Source organism: Antedon mediterranea, chromosome 4 (genome assembly GCF_964355755.1).
Source record: "Antedon mediterranea chromosome 4, ecAntMedi1.1, whole genome shotgun sequence".
NCBI classification, from domain to species: domain Eukaryota; kingdom Metazoa; phylum Echinodermata; class Crinoidea; order Comatulida; family Antedonidae; genus Antedon; species Antedon mediterranea.
The window spans coordinates 35,003,473-35,029,769 of NC_092673.1; the positions used below are offsets into that span (position 1 = coordinate 35,003,473).

Sequence of the window (26,297 nt, forward strand, 5' to 3'; positions counted from 1 at the left end):
CTACGCTGTGGACAACACTGATGCAGTGTTATACAACTTTGGATGTTACAAGAATTATGGACAAGAAAAACAACAACTCCATCCATAAACATCATCATGTGCTAGGGTTCTCATAATTCATTTTTAATTCATGTTTAATGTAGTAAACCTCATAATTATGGCAGTCAGGATCAAGTCCAGAAGTGCAAAAGCACTTGTCATGACTTGACCCTTTTCAGCAAAACAAAAGGTTTCAGTTTAAAGTAAATCAGAAATAAGGTTTAACAAGTATATATAACCAGTTTAAAAAAACCAATCACATTGACTTAAAGATGTACTGTCTTCCAAAAACATGAACACTGAAGATTAATAAAATTAATGCAAGTCATTTAACTTTAGGATGATGAGCTTTTTAAATAGTTGCCCAGTGTGAGCAAAATAAGGAGAGAATAGTAATAAATGGAATGACTAGAACCCCACTGCAGCCTTCATCTGTAGCTGTATGTATTAGATAAAAGCAGGTGCACACAGAATTGAAGACAACTTTTATAACTTTATTTCATCTTTGATTTAATTTAATGACAAATTAAAATAAAACTTACAAAATACTAAAAAACAAACTGTAAGGGAAGAGCTTAAATTAATTCAAAATAATTATTTCTTATAAAAGGTAACACATTTAATAGTTTAACCTGGAAAGGCTAAAGAATTAAGGCCTATGTAAGCATCTATGTAACGTTTGTTAAAAAATGTCATTGAATACAAGTCCTGGCCAATCATTCATGCAACCAAACACTATGGAGCTGCTGCTGTATAATGTTGATGAGTTTCAAATGAATAGGTGAATACATTTAGACTTCTACTTCAGTATGCTCATTCTATGAAAATGCTCCTTCAATGACAGTCCAAACAGCAACACACTGTGGGTAGAAGAATATTGCAGGATTTAACCAGGTTTCACAATAAGCATGTTAAGTGTTCATTTAATTGACTGCAAACATTAAAATTGTATCAATAATACTACTAAAAGTACAGTTGTTTAACAATAGTTACTTTTGGTTTTTGCATTTGGGTGTATAATTAAATTGGTAATTGTTTTTTTCTAAGAAATTAGTTAAGTGTCCTGTATTGTTTAATTGTCTAATAAATGATTTTTCAAACAGTTGTATTGGTAGATTTGTCTAGTATATATGTTTTATAATAACTGTACCCCTATACATGTCTAACTACTTGAATGTCCTGTATTGTTGGGTTGTTCTATAGATGATTACTCAACCAGTTTTAATGTTAGATTTGTCTAAAATATGTACTCCTAATTGTGTTCTATAATATCTGTACCCCTCCCTACAAATGTGAACTACTAGAATTTCCTGTATTATTGTGCTGTCTATTAGATGATTTCTCAACCAAATTATACTGTTAGATTTGTCTAAAATATGTATTCGAGTCTTAATTGTGCTCTATAATAACTGTACCCCTACACATGTCTAACAACTTGAATGTCCTGTATTATTGGGTTGGTTCATATAGAATTTCTCAACTAATTATACTTCAGATTTGTCTAAAATATTTACTCCTAATTGTGTTCTATAATAACTGTACCATGTATAATTGTTTTGTCTAAAAGTTCTTAACCAATTATAGTGTTAGATTTGCTGTTTTTTATTTTGCTCTAAACAACTAACTAAATTAAACTGCATTCCTCTCTTTAATTTTGTTGTAAGAACTAACAAAACTAAACTGAATTCCTTTGTTTAACTTTGTCCTTAAGCAACTAACTAAACTGAACTGCATTGCTGTGTTTAAATTTATCCTACAACCAACTAAACTGAACTGCATTCCTGTGTTTAAATTTATCCTACAACCAATAGATCAAACTACAATGTACTCTTAATTGTGTTCTATAATAACTGTACCCCTACACATGTCTAACTACTTGAATGCTCTGTATTATTGTGTTGTCTAATAGATAATTTCTTAACCAATTACACTGTTAAATATGTTTAAAATATGTACTCCCAAATGGGTTCTATAAGAACTCTACCCCTACACATGTTTAACTACTTGAATGTGCTGTAATATTGTGTTGTCTAATAGATTAGATAGATAGATTTCTCAACCAATTATTCTGTTAGATTTGTCTCAAATATTTACTCTTAATTGTGTCCTATAACCTGAACTGCTGTGTTTAATTTTGTCCTACAACCAATTAAACTAAACTGAATTGCTCTGTTTAATTTTGTTCTACAACCAACTTAAATAAACTTCTCTATTTAATTTTGTCTTACAACCAACTAAACTAAACTGAATTGCTATGTTTAATTGTGTCTTACAACCAACTAAACTAAACTGAATTGCACAAGTCTAAATATATGAATGTTCTGTATTATTGTGTTGTCTACTAGATAATTTCTTAACCAATTATACTTTTAGATTTGTCTAAAATATGTACCCTTAATGATGTTCTATAATAACTGTACCCCTACACATGTCTAAATATTTGAATGTTCTGTATTGTTTTGTTGTCTACTAGATAATTTCCCAACCAATTATACTTTTAAATTTGTCTAAAATATATTATCTTAATTGTTGTCTACAATAACTGTACCCCTACATATGTCTAAATATTTGAATGCTCTGTATTATTGTTTTGGCTAATAGATGAATTGCTGTGTTTAATTGTGTCCTACAACCAACTAATCTAAACTGAATTGCTCTGTTTAATTTTGTTCTACAACAAACTAGACTAAACTGAACTGCTATGTTTAATTGTGTCCTACAACCAACTAAACTAAACTGAATTGCTCTGTTTAATTGTGTCCTACAACCAACTAAACTACACTGAATTGCTATGTTTAATTGTGTCCTAAAACCAACTAAACTAAACTGAATTGCTATGTTTAATTGTGTCCTACAACCAACTAAACTAAACTGAATTGCTCTGTTTAATTGTGTCCTAAAACCAACTAAACTAACCTGAATTGCTCTGTTTAATTGTGTCCTACAACCAACTAAACTAAACTGAATTGCTGTGTTTCATTTTGTTCTACAAACAACTAAACTGAACTGAGCTGAACTGCTGTGTTTAATTGTGTCCTAAAACCAACTAAACCAAACTGAATTGCTCTGTTTTATTTTGTTCTACAAACAACTAAACTGAACTGAGCTGAACTGCTGTGTTTAATTGTGTCCTAAAACCAACTAAACCAAACTGAATTGCTCTGTTTAATTGTGTCCTACAACCAACTAAACTAAACTGAATTGCTCTGTTTAATTGTGTCCTAAAACCAACTAAACTAAACTGAATTGCTCTGTTTAATTGTGTCCTACAACCAACTAAACTAAACTGAATTGCTCTGTTTAATTGTGTCCTACAACCAACTAAACTAAACTGAATTGCTATGTTTAATTGTGTCTTACAACCAACTAAACTAAACTGAATTACTCTGTTTAATTGTGTCCTAAAACCAACTAAACTAAACTGAATTGCTATGTTTAATTGTGTCCTAAAACCAACTAAACTACACTGAATTGCTATGTTTAATTGTGTCCTAAAACCAACTAAACTAAACTGAATTGCTATATTTAATTGTGTCTTACAACCAACTAAACTAAACTGAATTACTCTGTTTAATTGTGTCCTACAGCCAACTAAGCTAAATTAGAATTGCTGTGTTTAATGTTGTTCTACAACCAAATAAAACAAACTGAATTACTCTGTTAAATTGTGTCCTACAACCAACTAAACTAAACTGAATTTCTCTGTTTATTTTGTTCTAAACTAAACTGAACTGCTGTGTTTAATTGTGTCCTAAAACCAACTAAACTAAATTTCTCTGTTTAATTACTAAACTAAACTGTGCTGCTGTGTTAAATTGTGTTCTACAACCAACTAAACTAAACTAAGCTGCTGTGTTTAATTTTGTCTTACAACCAACTAAACTAAACTGAATTGCTCTGTTTAATTTTGTTTTACAACCAACCAAACTAAACTGCTGTGATTGCGTCCTACAACCAAAAATGTCTCAACCAATTATACTGTTAGATTTTTCTAAAATATGTAATCCTAATTGTGTTCTATAATACCTATTACCCCTACACATGTCTAACTACTTGAATGTCCTGTATTATTATTCTGTTAGATTTGTCTAAAATATGTACTCTTAATTGTGTTCTATAATAACTGTATCCTTACACATGTCTATTTGAATGTCCATTTGGTTGTTCAATAGATGATTTCTCAACCAATTATACTGTTAGAGTTGTCAAATATGTACTCCAAAATGGGTTATATAATAACTGTACCCCTACACATGTCTAACTACTTGAATGTCCTGTATTATTGGGTTGTTTAATGGATGATTTTTCAACCAATTATACTTTTAGATTTGTCTAAAATATGTACTCTTAATTGTGTTCTATACTAACTGTACCCCTAGACCTATCTAAGTACTTGATTGTCCTGTATTTTTTAGTTGTTCTACAGATGATTTCTCAACCAATTATACTGTTAGATGTGCTGTGTTTTATTTTTGCCCTAAACAACTAACTAAATTGAACTGCATTCCTCTGTTTAATTTTGTCGTAAGTAATTAACTAAACTGAATTCCTTGTTTAACTTTGTCCTAAAGCAACTAACTAAACTGAACTGCATTGCTGTGTTTAAATTTCTCATACAACCAACTAAACTGAACTGCATTGCTGTGTTTAAATTTCTCATACAACCAACTAAACTGAACTGCATTGCTGTGTTTAAATTTCTCATACAACCAACTAAACTGAACTGCATTGCTGTGTTTAAATTTCTCATACAACCAACTAAACTGAACTGCATTGCTGTGTTTAAGTTTCTCATACAACCAACTAAACTGAACTGCATTCCTATGTTTAATTTTGCCCTTAACAACTAACTAAACTGAACTGCATTGCTGTGTTTAAATTTCTCATACAACCAACTAAACTGAATTGCTCTGTTTAATTGTGTCCTACAACCAACTAAACTGAACTGAATTGCTCTGTTTCATTTTGTTCTACAAACAACTAAACTGAACTGAACTGAACTGAGCTGAACTGCTGTGTTTAATTGTGTCCTAAAACCAACTAAACTGAATTGCTCTGTTTAATTGTGTCCTACAACTAACTAAACTGAACTGCATTGCTGTGTTTAAATTTCTCATACAACTAACTAAACTGAACTGCATTGCTGTGTTTAAATTTCTCATACAACTAACTAAACTGAACTGCATTGCTGTCTTTAAATTTTTCATACAACCAACTAAACTGAACTGCATTCCTATGTTTAATTTTGCCCTTAACAACTAACTTAATTGAACTGCATTGCTGTGTTTAAATTTCTCATACAACCAACTAAACTGAACTGCATTCCTATGTTTAATTTTGCCCTTAACAACTAACTAAACTGAACTGCATTGCTGTGTTTAAATTCTCATACAACCAACTAAACGGAACTGCATTCCTATGTTTAATTTTGCCCTTAACAACTAACTAAACTGAACTGCATTGCTCTGTTTAAATTTCTCCTACAACCAACTAAAATTAACTGCATTCCTGTGTTTAATTTTGCCCTAAACAACTAACTAAACTGAACTGCATTCCTGTGTTTAAATTTATCCTACAACCAATAGATCAAACTACAATGTACTCTTAATTGTGTCCTATAACCTGAACTGCTGTGTTTAATTTTGTCCTACAACCAATTAAACTAAACTGAATTGCTCTGTTTAATTTTGTTCTACAACCAACTTAAATAAACTTCTCTATTTAATTTTGTCTTACAACCAACTAAACTAAACTGAATTGCTATGTTTAATTGTGTCTTACAACCAACTAAACTAAACTGAATTGCACAAGTCTAAATATATGAATGTTCTGTATTATTGTGTTGTCTACTAGATAATTTCTTAACCAATTATACTTTTAGATTTGTCTAAAATATGTACCCTTAATGATGTTCTATAATAACTGTACCCCTACACATGTCTAAATATTTGAATGTTCTGTATTGTTTTGTTGTCTACTAGATAATTTCCCAACCAATTATACTTTTAAATTTGTCTAAAATATATTATCTTAATTGTTGTCTACAATAACTGTACCCCTACATATGTCTAAATATTTGAATGCTCTGTATTATTGTTTTGGCTAATAGATGAATTGCTGTGTTTAATTGTGTCCTACAACCAACTAATCTAAACTGAATTGCTCTGTTTAATTTTGTTCTACAACAAACTAGACTAAACTGAACTGCTATGTTTAATTGTGTCCTACAACCAACTAAACTAAACTGAATTGCTCTGTTTAATTGTGTCCTACAACCAACTAAACTACACTGAATTGCTATGTTTAATTGTGTCCTAAAACCAACTAAACTAAACTGAATTGCTATGTTTAATTGTGTCCTACAACCAACTAAACTAAACTGAATTGCTCTGTTTAATTGTGTCCTAAAACCAACTAAACTAACCTGAATTGCTCTGTTTAATTGTGTCCTACAACCAACTAAACTAAACTGAATTGCTGTGTTTCATTTTGTTCTACAAACAACTAAACTGAACTGAGCTGAACTGCTGTGTTTAATTGTGTCCTAAAACCAACTAAACCAAACTGAATTGCTCTGTTTTATTTTGTTCTACAAACAACTAAACTGAACTGAGCTGAACTGCTGTGTTTAATTGTGTCCTAAAACCAACTAAACCAAACTGAATTGCTCTGTTTAATTGTGTCCTACAACCAACTAAACTAAACTGAATTGCTCTGTTTAATTTTGTCCTAAAACCAACTAAACTAAACTGAATTGCTCTGTTTAATTGTGTCCTACAACCAACTAAACTAAACTGAATTGCTCTGTTTAATTGTGTCCTACAACCAACTAAACTAAACTGAATTGCTATGTTTAATTGTGTCTTACAACCAACTAAACTAAACTGAATTACTCTGATTAATTGTGTCCTAAAACCAACTAAACTAAACTGAATTGCTATGTTTAATTGTGTCCTAAAACCAACTAAACTACACTGAATTGCTATGTTTAATTGTGTCCTAAAACCAACTAAACTACACTGAATTGCTATGTTTAATTGTGTCCTAAAACCAACTAAACTACACTGAATTGCTATGTTTAATTGTGTCCTAAAACCAACTAAACTAAACTGAATTGCTATATTTAATTGTGTCTTACAACCAACTAAACTAAACTGAATTACTCTGTTTAATTGTGTCCTACAGCCAACTAAGCTAAATTAGAATTGCTGTGTTTACTGTTGTTCTACAACCAAATAAAACAAACTGAATTACTCTGTTAAATTGTGTCCTACAACCAACTAAACTAAACTGAATTTCTCTGTTTATTTTGTTCTAAACTAAACTGAACTGCTGTGTTTAATTGTGTCCTAAAACCAACTAAACTAAATTTCTCTGTTTAATTACTAAACTAAACTGTGCTGCTGTGTTAAATTGTGTTCTACAACCAACTAAACTAAACTAAGCTGCTGTGTTTAATTTTGTCTTACAACCAACTAAACTAAACTGAATTGCTCTGTTTAATTTTGTTCTACAACCAACTAAACTAAACTGCTGTGATTGCGTCCTACAACCAAAAATGTCTCAACCAATTATACTGTTAGATTTTTCTAAAATATGTAATCCTAATTGTGTTCTATAATACCTATTACCCCTACACATGTCTAACTACTTGAATGTCCTGTATTATTATTCTGTTAGATTTGTCTAAAATATGTACTCTTAATTGTGTTCTATAATAACTGTATCCTTACACATGTCTATTTGAATGTCCATTTGGTTGTTCAATAGATGATTTCTCAACCAATTATACTGTTAGAGTTGTCAAATATGTACTCCAAAATGGGTTATATAATAACTGTACCCCTACACATGTCTAACTACTTGAATGTCCTGTATTATTGGGTTGTTTAATGGATGATTTTTCAACCAATTATACTTTTAGATTTGTCTAAAATATGTACTCTTAATTGTGTTCTATAATAACTGTACCCCTAGACCTATCTAAGTACTTGATTGTCCTGTATTTTTTAGTTGTTCTACAGATGATTTCTCAACCAATTATACTGTTAGATGTGCTGTGTTTTATTTTTGCCCTAAACAACTAACTAAATTGAACTGCATTCCTCTGTTTAATTTTGTCGTAAGTAATTAACTAAACTGAATTCCTTGTTTAACTTTGTCCTAAAGCAACTAACTAAACTGAACTGCATTGCTGTGTTTAAATTTCTCATACAACCAACTAAACTGAACTGCATTGCTGTGTTTAAATTTCTCATACAACCAACTAAACTGAACTGCATTGCTGTGTTTAGATTTCTCATACAACCAACTAAACTGAACTGCATTGCTGTGTTTAAGTTTCTCATACAACCAACTAAACTGAACTGCATTCCTATGTTTAATTTTGCCCTTAACAACTAACTAAACTGAACTGCATTGCTGTGTTTAAATTTCTCATACAACCAACTAAACTGAATTGCTCTGTTTAATTGTGTCCTACAACCAACTAAACTGAACTGAATTGCTCTGTTTCATTTTGTTCTACAAACAACTAAACTGAACTGAACTGAACTGAGCTGAACTGCTGTGTTTAATTGTGTCCTAAAACCAACTAAACTAAACTGAATTGCTCTGTTTAATTGTGTCCTACAACTAACTAAACTGAACTGCATTGCTGTGTTTAAATTTCTCATACAACCAACTAAACTGAACTGCATTCCTATGTTTAATTTTGCCCTTAACAACTAACTAAACTGAACTGCATTGCTGTCTTTAAATTTTTCATACAACCAACTAAACTGAACTGCATTCCTATGTTTAATTTTGCCCTTAACAACTAACTTAATTGAACTGCATTGCTGTGTTTAAATTTCTCATACAACCAACTAAACTGAACTGCATTCCTATGTTTAATTTTGCCCTTAACAACTAACTAAACTGAACTGCATTGCTGTGTTTAAATTCTCATACAACCAACTAAACGGAACTGCATTCCTATGTTTAATTTTGCCCTTAACAACTAACTAAACTGAACTGCATTGCTCTGTTTAAATTTCTCCTACAACCAACTAAAATTAACTGCATTCCTGTGTTTAATTTTGCCCTAAACAACTAACTAAACTGAACTGCATTGCTGTGTTTAAATTTATCCTACAACCAATAGATCAAACTACAATGTACTCTTAATTGTGTTCTATAATAACTGTACCCCTACACATGTCTAACTACTTGAATGCTCTGTATTATTGGATTGTTCTATAGATGATTTCTCAACCAATTATACTGTTAGATTTGTTTAAAATATGTACTCCCAAATGGGTTCTATAAGAACTCTACCCCTACACATGTTTAACTACTTGAATGTGCTGTAATATTGTGTTGTCTAATAGATTAGATAGATAGATTTCTCAACCAATTATTCTGTTAGATTTGTCTCAAATATTTACTCTTAATTGTGTCCTATAACCTGAACTGCTGTGTTTAATTTTGTCCTACAACCAATTAAACTAAACTGAATTGCTCTGTTTAATTTTGTTCTACAACCAACTTAAATAAACTTCTCTATTTAATTTTGTCTTACAACCAACTAAACTAAACTGAATTGCTATGTTTAATTGTGTCTTACAACCAACTAAACTAAACTGAATTGCACAAGTCTAAATATATGAATGTTCTGTATTATTGTGTTGTCTACTAGATAATTTCTTAACCAATTATACTTTTAGATTTGTCTAAAATATGTACCCTTAATGATGTTCTATAATAACTGTACCCCTACACATGTCTAAATATTTGAATGTTCTGTATTGTTTTGTTGTCTACTAGATAATTTCCCAACCAATTATACTTTTAAATTTGTCTAAAATATATTATCTTAATTGTTGTCTACAATAACTGTACCCCTACATATGTCTAAATATTTGAATGCTCTGTATTATTGTTTTGGCTAATAGATGAATTGCTGTGTTTAATTGTGTCCTACAACCAACTAATCTAAACTGAATTGCTCTGTTTAATTTTGTTCTACAACAAACTAGACTAAACTGAACTGCTATGTTTAATTGTGTCCTACAACCAACTAAACTAAACTGAATTGCTCTGTTTAATTGTGTCCTACAACCAACTAAACTACACTGAATTGCTATGTTTAATTGTGTCCTAAAACCAACTAAACTAAACTGAATTGCTATGTTTAATTGTGTCCTACAACCAACTAAACTAAACTGAATTGCTCTGTTTAATTGTGTCCTAAAACCAACTAAACTAACCTGAATTGCTCTGTTTAATTGTGTCCTAAAACCAACTAAACTAACCTGAACTGCTGTGTTTAATTTTGTCCTACAACCAACTAAACTAAACTGAATTGCTCTGTTTAATTTTGTTCTACAACCAACTAAACTAAACTGAATTGCTATGTTTAATTGTGTCCTACAACCAACTAAACTAAACTGAATTGCTGTGTTAAATTGTGTCCTACAACCAACTAAACTAAACTGAATTGCTCTGTTTAATTGTGTCCTACAACCAACTAAACTAAAATGAATTGCTGTGTTTAATTGTGTCCTACAACCAACTAAACTAAACTGAATTGCTCTGTTTAATTGTGTCCTACAACCAACTAAACTAAACTGAATTGCTCTGTTTCATTTTGTTCTACAAACAACTAAACTGAACTGAATTGCTGTGTTTAATTGTGTCCTACAACCAACTAAACTAACCTGAATTGCTCTGTTTAATTGTGTCTTACAACCAACTAAACTAAACTGAATTGCTCTGTTTAATTGTGTCCTACAAACAACTAAACTGAACTGAGCTGAACTGCTGTGTTTAATTGTGTCCTAAAACCAACTAAACTAAACTGAATTGCTCTGTTTAATTGTGTCCTACAACCAACTAAACTAAACTGAATTGCTCTGTTTAATTGTGTCCTACAAACAACTAAACTGAACTGAGCTGAACTGCTGTGTTTAATTGTGTCCTAAAACCAACTAAACTAAACTGAATTGCTCTGTTTAATTGTGTCCTACAACCAACTAAACTGAACTGAATTGCTCTGTTTCATTTTGTTCTACAAACAACTAAACTGAACTGAGCTGAACTGCTGTGTTTAATTGTGTCCTAAAACCAACTAAACTAAACTGAATTGCTCTGTTTAATTGTGTCCTACAACCAACTAAACTAAACTGAATTGCTCTGTTTAATTGTGTCCTAAAACCAACTAAACTAAACTGAATTGCTCTGTTTAATTGTGTCCTACAACCAACTAAACTAAACTGAATTGCTCTGTTTAATTGTGTCCTACAACCAACTAAACTAAACTGAATTGCTCTGTTTAATTGTGTCCTACAACCAACTAAACTAAACTGAATTGCTCTGTTTAATTGTGTCTTACAACCAACTAAACTAAACTGAATTGCTATGTTTAATTGTGTCTTACAACCAACTAAACTAAACTGAATTACTCTGTTTAATTGTGTCCTAAAACCAACTAAACTAAACTGAATTGCTATGTTTAATTGTGTCCTAAAACCAACTAAACTACACTGAATTGCTATGTTTAATTGTGTCCTAAAACCAACTAAACTAAACTGAATTGCTATATTTAATTGTGTCTTACAACCAACTAAACTAAACTGAATTACTCTGTTTAATTGTGTCCTACAGCCAACTAAGCTAAATTAGAATTGCTGTGTTTAATGTTGTTCTACAACCAAATAAAATAAACTTAATTACTCTGTTAAATTGTGTCCTACTACCAACTAAACTAAACTGAATTTCTCTGTTTATTTTGTTCTAAACTAAACTGAACTGCTGTGTTTAATTGTGTTCTAAAACCAACTAAACTAAATTTCTCTGTTTAATTACTAAACTAAACTGTGCTGCTGTGTTAAATTGTGTTCTACAACCAACTAAACTAAACTAAGCTGCTCTGTTTAATTTTGTCCTACAACCAACTAAACTGAATTGCTGTGTTTAATTTTGTTCTACAACCAACTAAACTAAACTGAACTGCTATGATTGTGTCCTACAACCAAAAATGTCTCAACCAATTATATTGTTAGATTTTTCTAAAATATGTAATCTTAATTGTGTTCTATAATAACTATTACCCCTACACATGTCTAACTACTTGAATGTCCTGTATTATTATTCTGTTAGATTTGTCTAAAATATGTACTCTTAATTGTGTTCTATAATAACTGTATCCCTACACATGTCTAACTGCTTGAATTTCCTGTATTATTGGGTTGTTCAATAGATGATTTTTCAACAAATAGTACTGTTAGATTTGTCGAAAATATGTACTCTTAATTGTGCTCTATAATAACTGTACCCCTACACATGTCTGACTACTTTAATGTCCTGTATTGTTGAGTTGTTCAATAGATAATTTTTCAATCAATTATACTTTTAGATTTGTCTAAAATATGTACTCCTAATTGTGTTCTATAATAACTGTCCCCCTACACATGTCTAACTACTTGAATGTCCTGTATCATTGTGTTGTCCAATAGATGATTTCTCAACCAATTACACTGTTAGATTTGCTGTTTTATTTTGCCCTAAACAACTAACTAAACTGAACTGTATTGCTGTGTTTAAATTTCACCTACAACCAACTAAACTGAACTGCAATCCTGTGTTTAATTTTGCCCTAAACAACTAACTAACCTGAACTGCATTGCTGTGTTTAAATTTCTTCTACAACCAATTGATAAAAACTACAATTTACTCTTAATTGTGTTCTATAATAACTGTCCCCCCCAGACATGTCTAACTACTTGAATGTCCTGTATTATTGGGTTGTTCAATAGATGATTTTTAAACAAATAGTACTGTTAGATTTGTCTAAAATATGTACTCTTAATTGTGCTCTATAATAACTGTACCCCTACACTTGTCTGACTACTTTAATGTCCTGTATTGTTGAGTTGTTCCATAGATAATTTCTCAATCAATTAGACTTTTAGATTTGTCTAAAATATGTACTCTTAATTGTGCTCTATAATTACTGTACCCCTACACTTGTCTGACTACTTTAATGTCCTGTATTGTTGAGTTGTTCAATAGATAATTTCTCAATCAATTATACTTTTAGATTTGTCTAAAATATGTACTCTTAATTGTGTTCTAAAATAACTGTATCCCTACACATGTCTAACTACTTGAATGTTCTGTATTATTGAGTTGTTCAATAGATGATTTCTCAACCAATTACACTGTTACATTTGTTGTTTTATTTTGCCCTAAACAACTAACTAAACTGAACTGTATTGCTGTGTTTATATTTCACCTACAACCAACTAAACTGAACTGCAATACTGTGTTTAATTTTGCCCTAAACAACTAACTAAACTGAACTGTATTGCTGTGTTTAAATTTCACCTACAACCAACTAAACTGAACTGCAATCCTGTGTTTAATTTTGCCCTAAACAACTAACTAACCTGAACTGCATTGCTGTGTTTAAATTTCTTCTACAACCAATTGATAAAAACTACAATTTACTCTTAATTGTGTTCTATAATAACTGTCCCCCCTACACATGTCTAACTACTTGAATGTCCTGTATTATTGTGTTGTCCAATAGATGATTTCTCAACCAATTACACTGTTAGATTTGCTGTTTTATTTTGCCCTAAACAACTAACTAAACTGAACTGCAATCCTGTGTTTAATTTTGCCATAAACAACTAACTAACCTAAACTGCATTGCTGTGTTTAAATTTCTTCTACAACCAATTGATAAAAACTACAATTTACTCTTAATTGTGTTCTATAAAAACTGTACCCCTACACATGTCTAACTACTTGAATGTCCTGTATTATTGTGTTGTCCAATAGATGATTTCTCAACCAATTACACTGTTAGATTTGCTGTTTTATTTTGCCCTAAACAACTAACTAAACTGAACTGCAATCCTGTGTTTAATTTTGCCATAAACAACTAACTAACCTAAACTGCATTGCTGTGTTTAAATTTCTTCTACAACCAATTGATAAAAACTACAATTTACTCTTAATTGTGTTCTATAAAAACTGTACCCCTACACATGTCTAACTACTTGAATGTTCTGTATTATTGGGTTGTTCAATAGATAAATTGAATTGCTTGGTTTAATTTTGTTCTACAATCAACTTAACTAAACTGAATTGCTGTGTTTAATTGTGTTCTACAAACAACTAAACTAAACTACATTGTTGTGTCTACATTTGTCCTACAACAATTAACCAAACTAAACTATGTTCACTTTTGTTTCACAACCAACTAAATTCCATTGCTGTGTTTAAATTTGTCCTACAGTACAATTAACTAAACTATACTAAACTGAATTGATGTTTTTAATTGTTTTCCTATACAGAAAATAACTAAACTGAACTGTATTCCTCTGTTTAAATATGTTCTACAACCAACTAAACTACATTGCTGCTTCTAATTTTTCCCTACAGTAAATAACTAAACTGAACTGTATTCCTTAGTTTAATTTTGTCCTACAACAACTAACTGAACTGTATTGCTGTTTTTAATTTTTCCCTACAGTAATTAACTAAACTGACTGCATTTCTGTGTTTAACTTTAGTCTAGTACAAGAAGATTTAATTTGTTCTACATTAAATACAAGCTATTCTAAAAGGTGTTTTGTGTATGTTGGTGTGTTAGTGTGTTTATGTATGGTTAGTAGATAAATGAAACATTGTTAGTAAATTAAAGCAAAACATTTATAATGAGTTTACTGATTACCTTAATTATTAATAAGCCATTAACTTGTATGTGAAGTGAAGGATGTTTGAAACCACAGCAGTAACTGAAAAATGAAAAAGCACATTTTAATAAACATTAGAAGTTGTCTAAAATAAAAGTTTTAATTTTGTATTTTATTTATATTACATTTCTAACAATTCTGACTGTTACATTACATTACACTTTTCTCACTTCATTTTAATTGTAAATGTATTTGCTTTGTATTGGCTTTAGAATTAATTTAAGACACCTGTTAAATTACATTTCATGGCATTGACTTGGGTGCTTTGTTGTATTTAATTGGGCTTAAAATAGTTTAATAGTCATTTTGTTTTAACATGAATTAATGTGTATGAAAATCCCCATACAGATAAGTATACCATATTTTTCCTGCTCCTTCATCTTGTTATTTTCCTCTCTTCTAGATATATTTTTCTCCATTTGTACCATAATGTGTTTCACTGAAAAAAAAACTGAATACAGTCAACACCAACAGTATTTAATAGTTACTATTTCATAACATCTCTTTTGCTACCATTATTTGGATTGAATTAATGTTTATTTATAGTTTTAAGGAGTAATTGTTATTTTCATATGTTGTTAGTCACATTAAACATAAGTTGAATAAGCTTGGGACTTAAAATACCTGAAGTTAAGTTGATTATTGAGTCATCAGAAATTGAGTAGTTGATTGAATACTCCAAACCGGACACTAAAACTAAAAATTAATTTGCTTTGTAAATCATAATAGGCCTAGTATGTTTAATTCGTGAATGTTAAAAATATTTGGGATGGATGCTTGATTTAATGCAGGGATTGTTCTAAGCTAGCTGTTAATGATGTAGAAGGGAAACCTACAGTACACCTTCTGTAAATGTCTAGGCTAGGCCTATGCTAGAAGTCAGATAGGCCCTAACATACATAATGTAGGTAGGGCCTAGAAAACTGTCAAAGCCTTTACTAGAGGTTCTAGCCTCGGCCTAGTCTAGTTTAAAGATGTAGGCTACATCTACTGTAGGCCTAGGCAGGCTTCTAGCACTGAGTACTACCTCTAGGCCTAGCCTAGCCTAAGACAGGCTAGGTAGGAGTAGGCTAGGCCTACTAGCTAGGCCTAGTAGGCTTAGGCTTCCAGGCTAAAGCTGTAAATAATAGGCCATGCTTATTTCTAGACATAGGCCTAGTCAGTGCCTATCCTATGCCTAGATTCCAGAAAAGTTAGGTCTAGGCCTACTCTGTTTATGGACTTACAAACCTGTAAACAGACACTAGGGCCTAGGCCTAATGTAGACCGAGGCCTAAGCGGTAAGCCTAATTAGGCCGCCTGGGCCGGGCGCAGAAGCCCCCCGGGCTGCACACAAGGTTTGGCATTTTATGTGCATCATAGACCTAAGGCCTAGGCCCCTAATTTACCTCTCATAGATTACCGCCAGAGAGTCAGATAACAACATTAAATATATAACATTGAACTATAACTATTTAAAAATCTATATTACAACAAAAATAAATAAAAACTTACGGTAGGCCTATACCTGGTTTATCTATAGTTTGCTGTAGGCTGTCGATGCTGTTGGGCCTAGGATGCTGTGGTTCCAGTGAAAATGCTTAGGATTTTTAAATTTCGTGACATTTAATCGCCAATTTAATTGTTTTAAAACTATATAAATCAATAAAATCAACGTCTAGTGGATGCAGAATGTTTTAATGATTACACATATTAAAGGAATTTTTGTTTCTAAAATGTTAAACAAAATAAATCGTAATTTAATACAAGACCTGCCACAAGTCCTTAAATTTGAAACGTTTTCCAATTTTAAAATGATAACAAAATTCCGAAAAATTGTAATATATACTTTTAAAATAATCATTTGCTAACTAAATGATGACTAATAATGAAAATAAAGCTTTTCATTATGTAAATTGCAATTTAATGATAATAAAGATATTTTAATAAGTCATTTTACATTTATAATATACTTTGAGTGAACGAGACAATTATATTTGAGTTCTAGCGACCACAAAATCTAAAAAAAGTCGGTTTTTATTAAAAATATAAACACGCTTAAATTTAAAAAATCAAAATAGCAGATCGATAGTATGTTAAACATAGACTAACATACCTAAAAATAGTTTGTTTTCGTAAAGTAACCACGTTGTAAAAGCATTTTAAAAATTAAGAAAATACGTAGCAAACGGCCAAAATGAGCAATATTTTTTTAATATCTCCGAATTTTTTTAGTTTTATAAACCCAAATTTGGCACACATAATCCAACAATATATATGAACACATTGTACAAAAATTACATTTATTGAGTAAATACGTTAAACGCAATGACTATTTGAGTTTTGGTACGTAGCAAAATGACATCCCAATTTTTCGCGAAAAAATTCAATATAGAATTATTTTTTTAAAGTAACTTAAAATTAAGATAAATCGATGAAATTTCGTATACACGTTCTTTATATGATCTTCTATCGTATACAACAAAGAAATTTCAAATCGGATAAGTAACAAAAAAATTAGAAGTTCAAGACGGTTTAGGTTGGTTGTTGTCAAATCAGGCCTATCAAAACTACTACCCGATAAGTAGGCATGATTCAGAAACCAATATTTCAAAAAGTGCGTGATAAGAAAATATAAGCTGATGATAGGGTAAACTCTATTAAATTGTCTTTATAAATGTTGTTATCCGATCAAATTTCGATCATTTTTACAAAAGTTATCGTAATTTAAAAATTTAAATTCTCAAGACGCTTTTGGCGACATGTTTCGGGCATAGCCCATCATCAGGTGAAGAGAATTGTAACAAAGGATAACATATATAAGTCACAAAATTACATAATAAAACAAATCAGCCAATCAAAGATGTTAACAAACAAAAGGCATAGTTATAAAGGCACGCCTCCAAAAGCTATGGGGTACAAAGCAGAAATGGTTGCTTATAAAGCAGGAAATTTAAAACAAAGAAAAAAGCTTCAAGTGTAAATAATTGTTAATATGTGAATGTCTCTGTACATTTATGCCGGTAGGGGCAAGAGTGCCAAGCTTTACAATTATTCTTTCTTCTATAATTCTACGAGATGTCTCAGAACCATTACATACCTTAACACCAGAAATTGTAATATCCGAAAGGGAATGCTCGTTATTACAAAAATGGGTGGCTACAGGTAATCCGGGAGTCTTTAGTTTAATAGACCTTAAATGTTCTACAAACCTATCACCTAACCTGCGTTTAGTTTCACCAATATAAAGCATATTACATTTAGTACACGAAATACAATAAACTAGATTTCTAGTGGTGCACGTAATACGATCTGTGATAACATAATTACCAGAAGGTCCTTGTCATATTATTTATGTTGTGATTCTCTGTGTTTAGATAAGGATGCTTTAGACCAGGTCCGCCTTATATTATTAGCCAATCAAAATCGTATAATTTTTGGAGGGAAAATGTTATCCTCCTCTGAAGCCTAAAATTTGCATGTCCAGTATAAAAGTGGAATGTAATAGATATAAGGAGGAGAAGAGAGAATAAGATCAAAGTAGATGTACGGAAAGGAGAAGAGAGAATAAGATCAGAGTAGATAAACGGAAAGATGATAAAGAAAATAAGGCTTGACTGGTAGTGGTAGTAAGATGTATTAATAGAGTTACAAGGAATAAAAGTTCTAGTTGAGTTAAATATACTTTTTGTATGAGTTATCATTCAGTGACAGTGTACGTCGCGTGGAGTTATATCTACGCCTGAGAAAGCTCGGAACCATCTAAAATATATTCACTACAGTCCTACTATTTGGTTTGAACATGAAACGTAATTACATGTCGAACATCTATTTCTATTACATTTGAATGTTCCAGTTAATTCATTACCTTTGTTTTGTAATTTAAGAAACCAGATTTATTCAAACGGTATATTGATGATTGTGTTGGTATTATGTCAGGAACTTTAGATGAACTTAATGAGTTCATTAACTTCGTGAACAATTTTCATCCTGCTATAAAGTTTACTCATGAAATTTCTGACAAGTGTGTGCCTTTCCTTGATATTAGTTTATCTATTGATAAACCTGGTCTTTCTACATCCGTTCACTACAAAGATACTGACGCGCACACTAATCTAAATTACAACTCTTCACATCCTCCAGCTTGTAAAAATGCTATACCGTATTCGCAACTTGTTAGACTTCGACGTTTATGTAGCGATGATGATGACTTTAACATCAAAGCATCTGAGATGATTGATTTTTTCAATGCACGCGAATATCCATCTGACATTACTGTGAAATCTCTAAGAAAAGTTTGCCAGTTAACGCACGAGGACACATTGCAACCTACACATAATACAAATGTTGTAACCGCATACCTCTAGTACTCACGTATCATCCTATGAATAAGAAGGTTATTAACATTGTCCGTGATAACTTTTCAATTTTGACTGAAGATAAATCCGCTACAAAAGATATTTTTTAAGAACCACCCATGATAGCTTACATGGGTTAAAGACACTTTAGTTAAATCTAAATTACAAAACAAAGGTAATGAATTAACTGGAACATTCAAATGTAATAGAAATAGATGTTCGACATGTAATTACGTTTCATGTTCAAACCAAATAGTAGGACCTTCTGGTAATTATGTTATCACAGATCGTATTACGTGCACCACTAGAAATCTAGTTTATTGTATTTCGTGTACTAAATGTAATATGCTTTATATTGGTGAAACTAAACGCAGGTTAGGTGATAGGTTTGTAGAACATTTAAGGTCTATTAAACTAAAGACTCCCGGATTACCTGTAGCCACCCATTTTTGTAATAACGAGCATTCCCTTTCGGATATTACAATTTCTGGTGTTAAGGTATGTAATGGTTCTGAGACATCTCATAGAATTATAGAAGAAAGAATAATTGTAAAGCTTGGCACTCTTGCCCCTACCGGCATAAATGTACAATTTAGATCTTTTAAACATTAATTTTGCCAGAGACATTCACATATTAACAATTATTTACACTTGAAGCTTTTTTCTTTGTTTTAAATTTCCTGCTTTATAAGCAACCATTTCTGCTTTGTACCCCATAGCTTTTGGAGGCGAGCCTTTATAACTATGCCTTTTGTTTGTTAACATCTTTGATTGGCTGATTTGTTTTATTATGTAATTTTGTGACTTATATATGTTATCCTTAGTTACAATTCTCTTCACCTGATGATAGGCTATGCCCGAAACATGTCGTAAAAATAAATCTATATTGAGGCAGTTTTAACTTATTTGATCTTGATTTTTTTCTATATCCTGCCTATGCAGCTCTTTGATTTATATATATATATATATATATAATGTTCTTTGCCTCTTGTGTTTATATATATAAAAGTATCTCTTTGGAGATCCCGCCTCGTGAATAAAAATACTGAAAGGTGAGGGCGTATCAATTTGATCTCTGTTGCGCGTGCGTACAACTGAGGACTAGTGCTGTTCCGCCGTACCACGCCAAGAATGTTAAAGAGTCGTTATCCAATCGAGTTCGAACAATACCATGAAAGCCCCAGTGGTCTAATGGTTAGGACATCTGCATATCAAGCAGGCGGTCCGAGTTCGAGTCTCGGTTGGGGCGACTTTTTCTCATTCTCACAGATTTCCTCATCTTTATCGTTTCAAATTAATTAATTAAATTTCAGTATATCACCGGGCGGTTTAGAATTAATGTTCTTTGCCTCTTGTGTTTATATATATATATATATATAAATCAAAGAGCTGCATAGGCAGGATATAGAAAAAAATCAAGATCTATATATATATATATATATATAAATCCAAAGACAAATTACCGAAAAAAATGACAATGCTGTGGGTATCATTGGCTGGATCTCAATGGAGATACAAAAATAAAAAGCGAAAAGCTAAATCAAAACGATAAAGTAAACAGCCAGAAAAGTTAGCAGAGCTTTCGGGCAACACTAGCCCTTCATCAGTGCAAGTAAAGGAATTTGGATAATGTCATAGTATAAAGCTGGCAAGTGCTGCCTGGGTGGACAGGAATAAAAGAAATATGACAAAGGGGGCCAGGGTGGAGTCTGAATACGAGTAGAAAACAAAGAAGGTAGCTTGGTAGAGATATAAACAATTTTGTAATGAGACTAAAAAAACAGCTTAAATGGTGGTGACCAGTGGTCTAATGGTTAGGACATCTGCATATCAAGCAGGCGGTCCGAGTTCGAGTCTCGGTTGGGGCGACTTTTTCTCATTCTCACAGATTTCCTCATCTTTATCGTTTTAAATTATATATTTATATATATATATATGTTCTGTGCCTGATTTGTTTATATATATAAAAGTATCTCTTCTGAGATCCCGCCTCGTGAATAAAAATACTGTAAGATTAGGGCGTATCAATTTGATCTCTGGTGCGCGTGCGTACAACTGAGGACTAGTGCTGTTCCGCTGTACCACGCCGAGAATGTTAAAGAGTCGCTATCCAATCGAGTTCGAACAATACCATGAAAGCCCCAGTGGTCTAATGGTTAGGACATCTGCATATCAAGCAGGCGGTCCGAGTTCGAGTCTCGGTTGGGGCGACTTTTTCTCATTCTCACAGATTTCCTCATCTTTATCGTTTCAAATTAATTAATTAAATTTCAGTATATCACCGGGCGGTTTAGAATTAATGTTCTGTGCCTGATTTGTTTATATATATATATATATATATAAATATATAATTTGAAACGATAAAGATGAGGAAATCTGTGAGAATGAGAAAAAGTCTCCCCAACCGAGACTCGAACTCGGACCGCCTGCTTGATATGCAGATGTCCTAACCATTAGACCACTGGGACTTTCATGGTATTGTTCGAACTCGATTGGATAGCGGCTCTTTAACATTCTCGGCGTGGTGTACGGCGGAACAGCACTAGTCCTCAGTTGTACGCACCCGTGATTTATATAAATATATATATATATATATATATAGCCATAGTGCCTTGATACTTTAAATCATACAGCCAATAGTTATATCTTTCTTGCACATTCGATAATGTGTTAAGAATGGCAATTTCTTTTAGACCAATTTCTTTGATTGGTAATCTTAGTTTAACGTCATGTATATGTACAGTATTCAAGTCGCAGACAGGTCAAAGGTTATGAATATAAAATAAATTAATTGTAACCTAGTTAATAATACAAAACGATCAATTGGGTGTACTGTAAACATTATCCCCTACAGTAGAAAACAAATAATTTAAAGAAAAATAAGTTATTTTTATGTTACTAAACAAGGCTATCAAACAACTCGACTTGCCAAGATAAGCTAGTATAACAGACTTTAATTTTTTGTTTGGCTTCAACGAATTCATGCATACCATACATTGTGTTGTGTTTATTGCTATTTAATTGTATTTTGGTACCTTAAAAGTTACGGTGGCCCACAACTGTCACGCACACTATAAAACACAGAATCACACAAATAAAGAAGGAATTACACAATTAAAGAAGGAATCACACAATTAAAGAAGAAATCGCACAATTAAAGAAGAAATCGCATATAAACAAAAGAAAGCATGAAAATATAAAACGAAATGCACAAATAAAGAAGAAACGCGCAAATAAAGAAGAGCTAAGCACAATTAAAGAAGTCCGCAACAAATTCGAAAGCTCCTCGCACAATTAAAGAAGTCCGCAACAAATTCGAAAGCTCCTCGCACAATTAAAGAAGTCCGCAACAAATTCGAAAGTACCTCGCACAATTAAAGTACAGTAATCCGTATGGAACGCCATCGCTGCCTCCGGCAGCAAACTTTAATTCTATTCGACTCTTTTACCATTACGTTCGGCTCTTTTAGCATTCGGCGCATTTCTATTCGGCCCATTTACCATTACGTTCGGCTCTTTCAGCATTCGGCACATTTCTATTTGGCCCATTTACCATTACGTTCAGCTCTTTCAGCATTCGGCTCTTTTTTATTCGGCCTATTTACCATACGCTCGGCTCTTTTTAATTCGGCCCTTTTTTATTCGGCTCTTTCTGCATTACGTTCGGCTCTTTTTGATTTGGCCCTTTTTTATACGGCGCAACTAAATTCTAACCTTTTACATGGGGTCAAATGGAAGAAGATCAATATGGTGGGAAAATTGCAAGTTCTCTAACACATTAATCATGTCAATAAAATGATTAGTCATATTGAAATAGCCTTCAAACTCATTTAATTCAACCAACCAAACACTCTACATGCTGCATCTATATGTTTTATAAACTTTTCATAGACTCATTTCCAGCCGTTGATTTTCTTCCATTTGACCCCATGTGAAAGGTGAGAATTTAATTGCGCCGTATAAAAAGGGCCAAATCAAAAAGAGCCGAACGTAATGCAGAAAGAGCCGAATAAAAAAGGGCCGAATTAAAAAGAGCCGAACGTAATGGTAAATGGGCCGGAAAAAAAAGAGCCGAATGCTGAAAGAGCCGAACGTAATGATAAATGGGCCGAATAAAAAAGAGCTGAATGCTGAAAGAGCCGAACGTAATGGTAAATGGGCCGAATAGAAATGCGCTGAATGCTAAAAGAGCCGAACGTAATAGTAAAAGAGCCGAATAGAATTAAAATTTGCTGCCGGCGGCAGCTATGGCGTTCCATACTGACTACTGTACTTTAATTGTGCGAGGTACTTTCGAATTTGTTGCGGACTTCTTTAATTGTGCGAGGAGCTTTCGAATTTGTTGCGGACTTCTTTAATTGTGCGAGGAGCTTTCGAATTTGTTGTGGACTTCTTTAATTGTGCGAGGAGCTTTCGAATTTGTTGCGGACTTCTTTAATTGTGCTTAGCTCTTCTTTAATTGCGCGTTTCTTTTTTATTTGTGCATTTCGTTTTATATTTTCATGCTTTCTTTTGTTTATATGCGATTTCTTCTTTAATTGTGCGATTTCTTTTTTAATTGTGTGATTCCTTCTTTAATTGTGTAATTCCTTCTTTAATTGTGTGATTCTGTGTTATAATGTGCGTGACAGTTGTGGGCCACCGTAAAAAGTCACATTCGATCCTAGTGAAATTTTGTGGAAGCCAATTGACCACTGGCAAATCAATAGTAAATCATAATAGTATTTCCTCCAAACCAAACGTTTGATCCAGCAATTTAAGTCTGGTTCTTTACAAGTTTTGTTTAACTCTTTACTGTGGATGACAATTAATCCACTGACTATTATTTGTATATTTTAAAATTTAAATAGTGTTTTACTCATTTTCACATTATAGAAATGTCAGTCGAGGATTATAACCAACTGTTGATTGATACAGCAGAATGGTATGATCAGCTTGGATACCTCACACCCTTGAAATTATTATATAAAGACCATCTGACAAAATCTAACACAGGTATATCTAGAGCTAAAAGTGTCAAGGATCTACTACAGGATTTAACAGCCTCTGGGAAATTGAGTTTATCAAATCTTACTATTCTGTATGACACAGTAAAAATAACCAAGCAATTTGGCTTTAAGTCAACAGTTAAAAATCAACCTCCAGAAGGTATTGAAAAACATGTTGTATGGATGCTGACATCTTCCAGACAAAAGATTTTTAAGTTAGGATTAGAACTTAAAGAGAATGATGTATCCACATTAGATTCTTTATACAACAATCCACCAAAGAAATATCAAGACAGCTGGAGTTTGATTGAAGATTTTGAAGACAGAGAGATCATTGATAAGGATTTTAAAAAAATGGATAAATTTCTTAAAATTTTGGACAAAAATAGAATGACAGGAGCGAAGAGGATTTTCTTTGATGGTTGGTGTATTATGTTTTCAAATTTTCATTCAAATATATAAATTTCCTAAAAAGTACGCTCTTATACATAACTTGGCCAATAATAAATCAACAATAAATTAAGTCATGATGGTTTATTTTTTATTGAATACATAATTAAATGGCAGATCATTGAAGCAGATTCAAAATGCCTTTGATTGTTTATTGATTGCCTTGAATAGTTATATGAATTAGCCTAAGAAATACAAAAGTTCCACACTCTTGGATATTTAAACATAACATTTTTATATTTAACGTGTTTGTAAATAATGATAGTAAATTTGGTTTTTAGGTAAATTATTACTAAAAACTAACTTTTTTTGGGAAAATATGTATGCTTGTAGTTTCCTTTCTATTTTACTATATTAATTATATATAGAAATATAGAGAAAATACACGGATGTGTCCGGCCGTGGATAGTTTCTTTACTTTGGTTAATAAGCATTTTATTACGATTTTAAATTCACGCTTTCAATCAAGAACCGTCAGTATAAAATGTCGTTATAATATTTTATTTCATTTTGTTTATTATTGTTTACCATTTTTAGCCAAATTTCCCCCTACTCAATTAGAAAATGGTCCCAATTATATATTATGGCCCTGATTATTTTATTTACTGTAACAAATTTGTTTAATAGTTAAGTCTGAAATGTTAATTTTCATTATTCATAAATGCCAGGATGTCTTTTACGAATTGCTAAAACTTTTTTGTGTAAATTTGAAAGTTAAAAGAAACCAACATGGCAATTCAGAGTCAAACTATTTTTAGAAGAAGTTGATTATTACTAGATTTTGCAATAAAGAATATCATTAAAATGCATTTAAAAATGCTAATAATAGCAAAATCTTTCCGATAGTGGAGACCATGACCATACATGACAGAATGCCCTTGACTGCCACCTGATTCCCCCATTGTCCTGAATAAGAATTATTGAATTTTGTCACAAAAATAATACACACTCTCCAGTGTGATATTCTAAAAAACTAATATTGATTAATTAATTTAGATGTGTACCTGTATATTATTTTTCTTTTAACTTAGAGTGGGAATTGAATAAAAGAATAATGTCTTCTTCTTTTAACTGGAAACAAAAACTATCACCAACAGATAAAGGTATAAACAACAAGATTTTTAAGAAAATTAAATTTGATATCAAGAACGTATTTCAAAAAATTACTTTTCTTATTATATTGAAAGTTATGAAAGAACCAGGAATAAAAGGAATTTTGCTTTAGGCCTTGGATTGAAGCTAATGTTTCAATTATTTAAAATTTTGATATATAAATACATTTTTTTTTCATTGAAACACTATTACTATTAATATTCTTTTACTAATTGATGAGATTTTATTTAACAGCAATCAAGATTTTTCTAAAAGAACATCAAAAAGCATCGTATAAAGATATGAACCAAATGGGAACAGCAGTTTTTAATGAAGAACATAAAGTTAACATTGCAGACTTATTCACTGATCTCAAGTTACTTCAATCTACAAAAGGAAAACTGGTTGACCAAGCAACCAGACGGCAGGATGCTAAACATACAAATTTGAATGAAGTATTGAAGATTATAAAATCTGACCATTCATGTAAAGTTCTAATAACAGGTAAAGGGGGGATGGGAAAGACGACCCTTCTTCGACACATTACTTATAACTGGGCTAACGATAATGATGATACATTTGCTGACAAAATATTGTTTCTGATTAATATCAGAGATATAGAGGATGGAAAGACAATCATAGAT

The 26,297-nt window shown here is 31.7% G+C and overlaps 1 long non-coding RNA gene across 2 annotated transcripts; it reads right to left on the reverse strand.

Annotated features, from left to right (window-relative positions):
* Window positions 1-609: 609 nt before the first annotated feature.
* On the reverse strand, window positions 610-16,536 carry LOC140046462 (uncharacterized). Of its 2 annotated transcripts, none has more exons than XR_011844790.1 (5): window positions 16,294-16,536; window positions 15,411-15,482; window positions 15,145-15,225; window positions 14,765-14,828; window positions 610-899 (listed from the first exon to the last, which is right to left on the reverse strand). It is a non-coding gene; the product is annotated as an uncharacterized lncRNA (long non-coding RNA). The 2 variants fall into 2 exon arrangements; XR_011844789.1 differs by having other exon boundaries at window positions 16,281-16,536.
* Window positions 16,537-26,297: the final 9,761 nt, after the last annotated feature.